Source organism: Tupaia chinensis, unplaced genomic scaffold (genome assembly GCF_000334495.1).
Source record: "Tupaia chinensis unplaced genomic scaffold, TupChi_1.0 Scaffold146187_1, whole genome shotgun sequence".
Lineage (NCBI taxonomy): Eukaryota > Metazoa > Chordata > Mammalia > Scandentia > Tupaiidae > Tupaia > Tupaia belangeri.
Window position 1 is genome coordinate 1157946 of NW_006206042.1, and position 10333 is coordinate 1168278.

The 10333-nt window shown below is 42.6% G+C and overlaps 1 protein-coding gene and 1 non-coding gene across 2 annotated transcripts in view; both read left to right on the forward strand.

Annotated features, from left to right (window-relative positions):
* The window catches only part of KCNJ10 (potassium inwardly rectifying channel subfamily J member 10), a 41260-nt gene that overhangs the window by 25582 nt on the left and 5345 nt on the right, over positions 1-10333 (forward strand). The window lies entirely within an intron of this gene.
* LOC114006219 (U6 spliceosomal RNA) lies at positions 4938-5041 on the forward strand. The gene has a single exon (XR_003547975.1). It is a non-coding gene; the product is annotated as a U6 spliceosomal RNA (small nuclear RNA).

Consider the following 10333-nt stretch of genomic DNA (forward strand, 5'->3'; position numbering starts at 1 on the left):
GGCCCCCTGCGCGCCGGGGCGTGAGCCCCGCGCCGCAGGGGCCCCTCCTTCCATTTTTCTGAACCAAACGTTCAGAAGAGTATTATTCTACAGTTGAACTAGAGCACCCACCTAGAGGGTTCTGTGAAGGGACATCTAGCAGGCCAGAGCACTGTGGGGAGGAGGCTAAGATACTGGATCTGACCCCATGGGAGTCACAGGCTCCACACACATGCTGTGGCTGTTGCCTCTCAGTCTGGCTGCCTTAAACACATGAACCAGGCCACAAGACAGGAGGGTGGTGAGGTGTCAGAGCACATCACTGGTTTTTCTAATTTGTTCTACTAAGGTCTTCTATATCCTCCTAACACTTCTATCAAAATAAATGTTTCCTATTCCATGGTTGGCCCTAGAATTCCTTGGTGTTTTATCTTTTTCTCACACTACTGATTTCACTTGAAGATCTTACTTTTTGACCCTCTAAACCTAAACTTCAACATTTAAATCCTATATATCTTTCAGGTTCAGTCCCAACGTCACTTTTCTCTATGGAGTCTTCCCTTAATGAAGAAGTCAGGTTCAGAGGGAAAAGTTCAACTCCTGGTTGTTACTTACTAAGTATGTTTCCTAGTACTAAGTATGTTTCCTAGAAAATGGGATAATATTTTTATAAGATTGTTTGAGGAGTTGTATGAGCTAAAATTTATGGAAAAATAAAATCTAAAAACTTATTCCAGTGCCTAGCTCATAATAGTGCTCAATTAATACATGTTAGTTACCTTCCCAACCCTGACTCCTTGAGCTAAATGTCACCTTTCCTTTCACAAACCTCCCTTGCTCTTTATTGATACCTCTCTAATGGCACTATCATTTCTTGCCTGTTTCATGGTTGCTTCTTTTATTAGATGGTAAGGTGTTCAGGGACAGACTCTACATCTGATTTACCTCCATAAATCCAGTGCCTTGTTTAAAATCTGGTATCCAGTAGATACCAGAAAAATGTTTATTGAATGAATGCGTGAAAACACAACTCGAACTGCATGTGGTAGGCAACGTTACTTTTTTTTTTTTTTGCATACCTAGTGTCGGCAGTTAGCTATCTGGAGGTTCCATATGTACAAAGAAAAGACAAAACATAAAAAAAAAAAATCAAGAGATGACACAAACAAGGAGGAATAAAAAGGCACTAATGGCCTTGAACTGCAGTGACATTTCATCTACCCTACCTTGGACAAGAGCTTCCATATCTCCTCAACCCTACTATGAGAAGGGAGTCCATTCAGATTCTCTCAGATTGACTCCTATGGCTGGAGTGGATTTGGAGCCCCCTTCTACTCATTGATTCATAACGTACTTCTTGAGTACTTACTGTGTGTCATACATCGTGCTGATCCTTAGAGTAACCGAGATATATTATGCCCAAATCCTCCTTTCAATAAGCTTACTTGTAGTAAAAGACAAACGATGTGCCATAGGCCAAGAAATGTGCCACCAAAGGTATGTTTGGATATAGATATACATATATGGGAAGTCAGAAAAGGAAAGTATTACTGAAGACTTGGGAATAAGAGACGGCTTCAAAGAAGGGGTCATGCGAACTAGGCTCTGAAAGCTAAGACTTGGATTTATACAGACAAGGAGAAAGGGGCTGCTGGGAAGAGAGAAGAGCATCAACAATCACATGAAGGCAGGAAAGCATGTGTATGTACAGGGAGCAGGAAACAGTCTGTTTGCCTTAAGTGTGTCATAGAAAGAGTGGTAGGAAATAAGGCTGGAAAGAAGGTTTAGAAGCAGATCATGGAAGACTCTGTATGCCAGTTTGAGTTTGGCCTCTGGTAGATAACAAGGAGACATGAACTATTTTTGAACTGGGGAAAGAATTGAAATAGAGTATATTAAACAGTGGGTGCATTTAGGAGACCAAAACTGTGCATGAGTCCAGTTTCATAATTTAGAGAGTCACATCATCTCGCTGGGCCCCAGTTTCCTCATTCATAAAATAAGGATTATGATCTTAATACCTCGTAGAATGCCATGAGAATAAAATGTGAACATGCTTTATAAGGTAGTGGATAAATGTTCACTGATTCATGATCAGAGGTGTAATTGAGTAAGAGTAATTCAGTAGCGATGTAGGATGGATGTGAAGAGAAAGGAATGAAGACAGGAGATGAGTAGGAGGCTGACATAGTGATTCAGTCAGAAGGCATTAAGGGCCTGAAGTGAGACGATGAAATGAAAATGGAAGAGGCACAAGTAATAAATCCATAGCATGTGGCATTAGATGAATGCTGAGCTGATCAAGGAGGAGTGTTTGAGATAATTCCAAACCTTTGGGCATGGGTTACTGGGAAGATGATGGCACCTTTAACTAGTAAGGGAACCAAAGAGGAGCAGCAGGCAGGAGAAGAAAGATTCATTCCCATTTGGAAGTGAATGCATTTAGTTTCATATCCCAAAGCTCCTTTGAGTCAGGCTGCTCTTGCCAGAGAGAACATAGATGAAGTTCTTTATCTGGGGTTCCTTCCCTGCCCCACATGCTGCTTCTGAGAGGGTGCTACAGCATCCTTTCCAATTGCATAATTGAGCATAATCAACTCCAAGGCTCCTTAGCAATTTACAAAGCTTATTCTCTCTTCATTAACCTGCAAAATGAACAGCTGTCCCAGAAGAGAGCTGGGATGTTTTGGGGGAAGTCTGTGTAAACTTGGGACCCTTCCCCCTCCGCCTGAAGGTCTCCATAAACTAGGTGTTTCTGGTGAGGCAGACCAGGTTGCACTCTTCACTCAGGCATTGACCTGTCCAGATAAAGCTTCAATCGTTTCTTTACTCAGTCTTTCTTTATAAAAACATGTTCTTCTTTCTGTGTGAAAGAGACAGAGACACACACAGGGTCCTGATACCAGGATTCACCTCTAAACTTCAGTTAGGCCCAGATCACGGGCAAGCACATGCCTGGGGTACTCAGGGAGGTATTTAGACTTGAATCAGGGACCTTCTCATGTGGGTTAACATCTCAGAGCATTGCATTTTACCAGTATGCCACCAACTGCCCCCTGCTCAGTCTTTCTTACTAATCCATTCTAGGTTTGGGGGAAACAAATAAAAGGTATAGTTTGTGGCCTTAAATTAAGAGCACACGGATAAGCAATGGTAAACAAACATTTCAAAGTACCATGGTGTTTTCAAATGGTGATATATACAAGACCAAGCTGAATAAATCCATATGGGGATTGGAGTGAGAGGGGTAACAGAGAAGATGAACTGTTTCTTTGGGAGTCATGGAAGGCTTCAAAGGGCACAACTAACACTTGAGTCAGGTTTTGAAAGATAAGCAAGAGGTCAACTGCAGAGCAGGGAAGTGCAAAAGCAGGTCAGAGGCAGGAAGGATCCAAGAGTGAGGTTCTTTGTGGAGATGGAGTTTAGAGACATGTGGAAAATTTTCAAGAGTAAAGTCAAAGTCGAAAGGTATCTAATCACAAAGGGCTTTGAGTTCTATGCTAAGAGTTGTACAATTTACCCTAAAAGCAATGGGGGCTATGATGGCTCAGTATTAGCCTCAAGAGTCACAAAAGCAGTGTCTTTCCTCAAGAGCAATCCTGTGCTTAAGAAAGCTTTAAATAATCTATTCATTCTGGAGAAAAAATAATTCTCAAGTAAAATAAACAAGCACTCAGGTGAAAAAAGAGCTCTAGGGAGATCTTACAGGCATAATGTAGCAGGTAGAATGCATCAGGTCGAAGTGGTATTTGCTGAAGGAACATGCTGGATATCACTGTAAGTATGACTGGCCTTTGTCTTAGGGAAGGATTCAACAGTTCAGTTCTTAGAGGAGAAAAAAGGTGGATGTCTCTGTTTCTGTGTCTTTCACTACCCAAGCAGGCCTGAATTCAGTCTGTGGTATTTGGCTGGGATTGTTTTGGGGGAAATAGCACCCTCTAGAGGACATAGTGGGTGTGTTTTGGGTGGGGCAGCAACAAACCATTCCCAGAACTTTGGCCTGCATCCTTACCCAGAGGCCTGGCCAGCTTGGGGGTGGAGCGTAGCTTATTGTTTGTCTACTTCTGACTCTGGTCACCGTGGAGAACAAAGCTGCCTGGCTGTGGGAGGTGGCACAGTAGCGGGGAGCAACAGATAACAGCTGGAGGTGGCAGATCTAAAGGCTGGCAACAATAGGCACAACAGCTGGAGGCGGCAGGCACAACAGCCAAAGGCAACAAAGAGGCTAGCCAACAGCCAAACCCTCCAGTGCCCATAAGTGGGTAGCTCCAGGTTCTGTTTTCTTTGTCTCAGCATGGTCCACCACACAGAGTACCATGGAGGCCTCCTGATAGCACAAGACCCACGAGAATGACCATGGGGTACACAGAAGTAAGTTGCTACAATTAGCAAATTTTGGACAGAAGTCAGAAGGCTTGGGTTCTGGTTCCAGCTCCACCAGTAATCTACTTGATGCAAATCTGAGCCTTATTTACAAATGATGTTTTTCTTTTTTTGAGAGGTTTTTGCTATAGGGCCCATGCGCTCGCCAGACAGACTGAGACATAGAGACAGAAAGTGAGAAATCACCTCCCAGGGGGGATGGTCACGCCGCAATCCCTTCTCCTCCATTCTCCTCTTGGGATCTTGGGCATGCACGCACACGCGCCCGGCGTGAGTTTTAGGCCACCGGGTCCGGGACGCGAACTGAGGCCGACTACATGGGAGTCCGGTGACATAGCCATTACGCTAACTGCTGGTTCCCACAAATGATGTTTTTCTGATGTATGCATGATGTGAGAATCAAACGACATATTTTATAAATTTGTAAAGTGATATATAATCATACACTATTATTGAAAACAACATCGAGGCTTTCCTTAGGCCTCCATTCCCCCAGATATGCAAAATCCCTCAACACAAACAAAGCTAGGGCTTCAAAAAAGGATCCCTGAATTTCTTTGTAGAAAGTGAAGGGAGTGCTTGCTTAGGCAGCACATATACTAAAATTGGAACAATACAGAGATTAGCATGGCCCCTGTGCAGAGATGACATACAAATTCATGAAGCATTCTATATTTCTTAAAGCAAAATAGACACTGCATGTCCCTGCTCAACATATACCAACTGTCGGCACTTTATCACAGAAACTAAAAGCTTGGAAGATATAATAGCAGAGTTGGCAAGTGTATATTACCAGAGACTATATAGGAGGGGGTGGAAAGTTGGGGGGTAAGAAGGAAGGGGTGGCAGGGGTGAGGGATTTAATGGACACAGCAATGTAAAGTTATTTGTTGAGGATGATGTGTATGGTGGTATCTTTGACTTGATTGACACACAATACTTGTATGCCTTGAAAAACCATATTATATGCAGTAAAGACATACAATGATTAAATGTAAAAAAAAAAAACAATAAAGAGAGAGAGATGGAAAGAGAGAAAGAAAAAGAAAAGTAAAAATAAAGTGAAAGAATAGGGCCAGCCTTGTAGCCTAGTGCTTAAGGGAACCAGATCCCATATGGTTAACCGCAGTTCGAATCCTGGCTCCAGTGGCTTGAAAAGCATGCCAGCATATGTGTATGCATCCCTGAAGTCCTGACAGGATGGAGAAATGGAGAAGGGATTGTGTTGTGACCATGCCCCACTGGGAGGTGTTTTCTCCCTCTCTTTCTCTGGTGAGTGTATACTCTCTGGCATGAAAGAAGGAAGGAAGGGAGGGAGAAAGAGAGAGAAAGAAAAAGTAAGTAAGGAAGGAAGGAAGGAAGGAAGGAAGGAAGGAAGGAAGGAAGGAAGGAATTGCAGGGGTAGAGATGAGGAAAAGGAGAAAGGCATCTTGATCATTCATGAATTTGATGAAAACTTGGACACAGTCTTTCAAACTCCCATCCAATACTTTAATCTTCTCTCTAGGATCTCTGGAAAGTGCTCATCCAACCTATCCTTGAACATCATCAGGGATAGGGCACTCTACCTTTTAAGAAGCTCTTTTCCCATTTGGACTGTCCTGATTGTTACAATGCTCTTTATAGTATCAATCTAAAATCTTTCTCCTTGCAACTTACAGGAGTTATAGGAACCAAATAAGGAGGCATGCTAACATGTGAACTCTAAAATGGTATAGAGATACAAGCATGTAATGGTTGTCTGTTATGATTATTACTGAACCTGACTGTTTCTCTTAGAATTCCAAGAACTAGTCCGAACCTTTGTTCACATAACAGCCCTTCAAACCGAATATTTGCACACATCTACTAGACCCTTCATCTCATCTCTTCCCCTAACTTCCATACTTCCTCATTTATTTCTCATGTGATCTGGTTCTGAATAGTCTCCAGCCTGGGTGTTCCTTGATACTGGATACGGCAGGTGTGGAATGAACAGAGGAGAGGAGAACCAACTACTTCCTTATTCCAGAGACTTTAGTTGAACTAAAGTAGTTTAAGATTGCTTTTTTGGCAACTAAAATATATGAATAACTCATACTGGGTTATTTTCTGCCAAAATGTTTAATTTTCTTTTCTTGGTACTGCTTGTTAAATCACAACTTCCCACTCCAAAACTTGCTCAGGTAATTTTTGGAGCCAAGTACATAATCCAGCATTTACCCTTTTTGTTAGATTTGGCCCACTCATCTGGCTTCTTTTGGATCCTAATTCTGCCCCAGACCCTGCATTTGCAACCTGTCTCACCTCCTGTTATCCCCATAACTGATGATCCACTCTTGAGGGTAATGCCAAAGACAAAGCTCTTTGGTGCATCATTAGGCATAGAATTTCAGGCAATCATGTTCTACTTACCAGTATCACTGACTTTTTAAGTCACCTAGTTAAATTCTGTTCATTTTTATCTTATCACCAAGGGTATAATGAGAGATGTTGTCAAAAAACTTACTGTAGCTTAAGTACATTTTATCTATTATATTTCTCTGATTTGTTAGTTTAGTAACTTTATCACGGAAGAAAATTGGGTTATTTTTATGTGACTTTTTCTTAGTAAAACCATACTGAGTCCCATTGATAACTTCATTTTCCCCACCCTGCCCAAGTACTCAGTCTTAAGATTCCATTGCAGAACGTTGCTCAGAATCAATATCTAAGTTCGTGAAATGTAACTCATTTTTAGTTTTGCAAATTAGAATTATGTTCATTCATCTCCAACTCTGCAGCAATTCCTCTGTCCTCAAATATTCCTTGAAATCTCCTGTAGAGGTTTATACTTCTTTTCAGGACTTCGGATCAAAAGAGAAGACATGCAGGAACCAGCAGTTAGCATAATGGCTATGTTGCTGGACTCCCACGTAGTCGACTGTGGTTCACATCCTGGACCCGGTGGCTTAAAACTCACACCAGGCGCGTGTGCATGCATGCCCAAGATCCCGAGAGGAGAATGAAGGAGAAGGGATTTCAGCATGACCATCCCCTCTGGGGGGTGATTTCTCGCTTTCTGTCTCTATGTCTCTCTTTCTGTCTGTCTGGTGAGCGCACGCGCCCTATAGTTAAAACCTCTCAAAAAAAAAAAAAAAAAAGAGAAGACATGCTAATCTGTGACTCTAAAATGGTATACAGAAATTGAGACAGTTGTCACTGTCACTACTATATACTAAATAGGGTTTTATTTGGACTCTAAATAATTCTTCTAACTTCAGAATTGCAGAGCTTCCTTTTTGCTTCAGAGTAGCCAAGGATATTGGGTAGTGAATGGCAACCAAGTCTGGAGAGTAGTCTCACATAGCTGGAAGTTCCAAATGGCCCATGGGTTCATAAAATGAGCATTATGGTTTCCTCTGAGCATTCTTGGGATTCTCATTCTTTGATGATCTCCAATTCAGTACCTTCCCATATGTACATAAAGTTGTACTCCTCCTAATTTAGTTTTCTAGAGAAAGGCTATGAGGAAAATAGGGTAGGGGGAAGCAGTGGTAAAAGAAAGAAAGAAAGAAAGAAAGAAAGAAAGAAAGAAAGAAAGAGAGAGAGAGAGAGAGAGAGAGAGAGAGAGAGAGAGAGAGAGAGAGAGAGAAAGAAAGAGAGAGAGAGAGAGAAGAAAGAAAGAAAGAAAGAAAGAAAGAAAAAATGTAATACAGGGGGCAGGTGGCGGTGCCATGGGAAAATACAATGCTATGTAAGGCTGACTCATGTGAGAAGGTTCCAGGATTGCAACTGGAGACCTCTCTGAATATGCCAGGCACATACATGTCCACGATCCAGGGCCGGCTGGGGCTGGGAGTAAATTGTGCCATCAAGACCCTCTTGAGGGTTCTTTGCTTCTGTTATCTGTCTCTCACTCATGGAGAATTAACTTTTTAAAAATGCAATGCATGGTTTAGAATTTAGGGAATGAAAAATGTGGTGGCCTCTGTTCTTCAATAAAGGTTAAACTCCCCAGAGATCATCTGCTCTCTCCCAGGAGATCTGGCCATCAGATCCAGAGTCCAAGGGCTCAAGCAATTCAAATTCTTTCTGTGCTGGAAAAGTACAAGTTACTTTTTGGGTAGGAGTGCCAGGCACCTTGTATTGAACTGTCTCCTATTTCAGTGCCTTGTCCCACTTTCTGCTATCAGGACAAATAGCAATCCTGAATTTGAGCCTGTGCAGACATTGCCACTAATATAAACTCCTAACTCTCCTACTTCACTTAGTCAAGACATTTTACCACCTACAAACTGGCATTTCTGCCAGCTCCTGGGGAAATGTTCCAGTGCTGCCAGGAAGCCTGTATGTGTTGTTTCTCCTCCACCACTGCTTATTTCTTCTTGCTCAGATTCTGCCTGTGTTCTTCCTAACACTACCTTAGACACTGGCCCAGACTGAATTTCCCCAGATGATGCCAACAGATGATGATGATAAAAAATAAAATAGGGCAGGTGCTCAGAGAGCATCTCAAAGGGTGGAAGGATGGGCAATCCCAGCTATTTTCTGAGTCAGATGACATGTTAGTATCACCAATGAGTACTGACACGGGCTAAGGGAGAGAACGGTGAAATTAAGGGTATATAAATATGTGTGTATGTGTATGTGTGTGTCTAAGAGGGGTTGGCCTGCAAGGATTTAAATAGGAGAGTCTTTTTTTGCCACATGCTAGTCCTTTTTAAGTGTGGAGGTACCCTATTTCAAAATGTGAGACCTTCACAGGACTGGTGAATGGAGATGAGTAGTGTCTCACCTCCACCATAAAGGACCTGTTGACTTATTACTCTTTTTTGTCTGCCTCTCCTCTTCTAAAAATTACAAATACTAGGGCCAGATGGTGATGTAGAAGTGAAATTCAACACTCCATTAGACAGTCCCATATAGGAAGTGTGGAGAGCGGCCATTCTCAGCAAACACGGTGACCTTGCAGACACATGCAGAAACAGCAGTTCTGTGTGAGCTTCATTTATAAAGATATAAAAGCAATTAACATATGAACACGTACCTGTGTACTGTTATCAATACTGCAAAGTAGTATCAGGTGAAAGGAAGTCACATGTGTTTATCAGAATCAGCCCCAAAAGATCAGAGAAATCACATGGCACCAGTAGTTTTCATTTCATTCAGCCAGTTAACATCTGAAAACTGGCTTTGCATTCCATTCCTCTTCCCCCTTTTTCTGCCCTACAAAATAATAAACCTGAGATTGGTTCAGCGTTGTGGCTTTCTCCATCAGTGAAGTCCAGCCCATCTGATGCTTGCTTTTCTGTACTTGTGTCTTTGTGTGTTTCTTTTTATTTCTAATACGCAGCCCCCGCCCCCCCACCCCGAAAAACGCGTTCAGCCGAGCCAGCCTCAGCAAGGAAGGTTATAGTTCAGTTCTGGAGATCTCCCTGAGTATGCTGGGCATGTGCTTGCCCACGACCCAGAGCTAAAGGCCAAAGGCTAGGGGTGGATTATGGTATTGAGACTCTGTTGGAGTACTCTTCTTTCTCTCATTTATGGAAGAAACTAAACTTTACAAAAAAAAAAAAAAAGTGGGCCAGTTAGTGGTATGGTTAAGATAGTTGGATCGCACATGGACCACAGCATGGTTCGAGTCCCAATCCTGGCAGCAAAAAAACACACTGGGTATGTGTGTGCATGACTGAATCCTGAGAGGAGGATAGAGGAGAAGGGATTGTAGCATGAAAGCAATTACTCTCGGGGGGGGGGTGCTTTCTCACTTTTCCTCTCTCTCTCAGCAAGCACACTACCCTATAGCAAAGTTTTTTGGGTTTTTTTTTTTTTGGAGAGGTTTTTGCCACAGGGCATGTGTGCTTGCCAGAGAGACAGAGACAGAAAGCGAGAAATCATCCACCAGGGGGGCTAGCCACTCCACAATCCCTTCTTCTTCATTCTCCTCTCGGGATCTTGGGCACGCATGCATGCGCATCTGGCATGAGTTTAAGCCACCGGTTCTGAGACT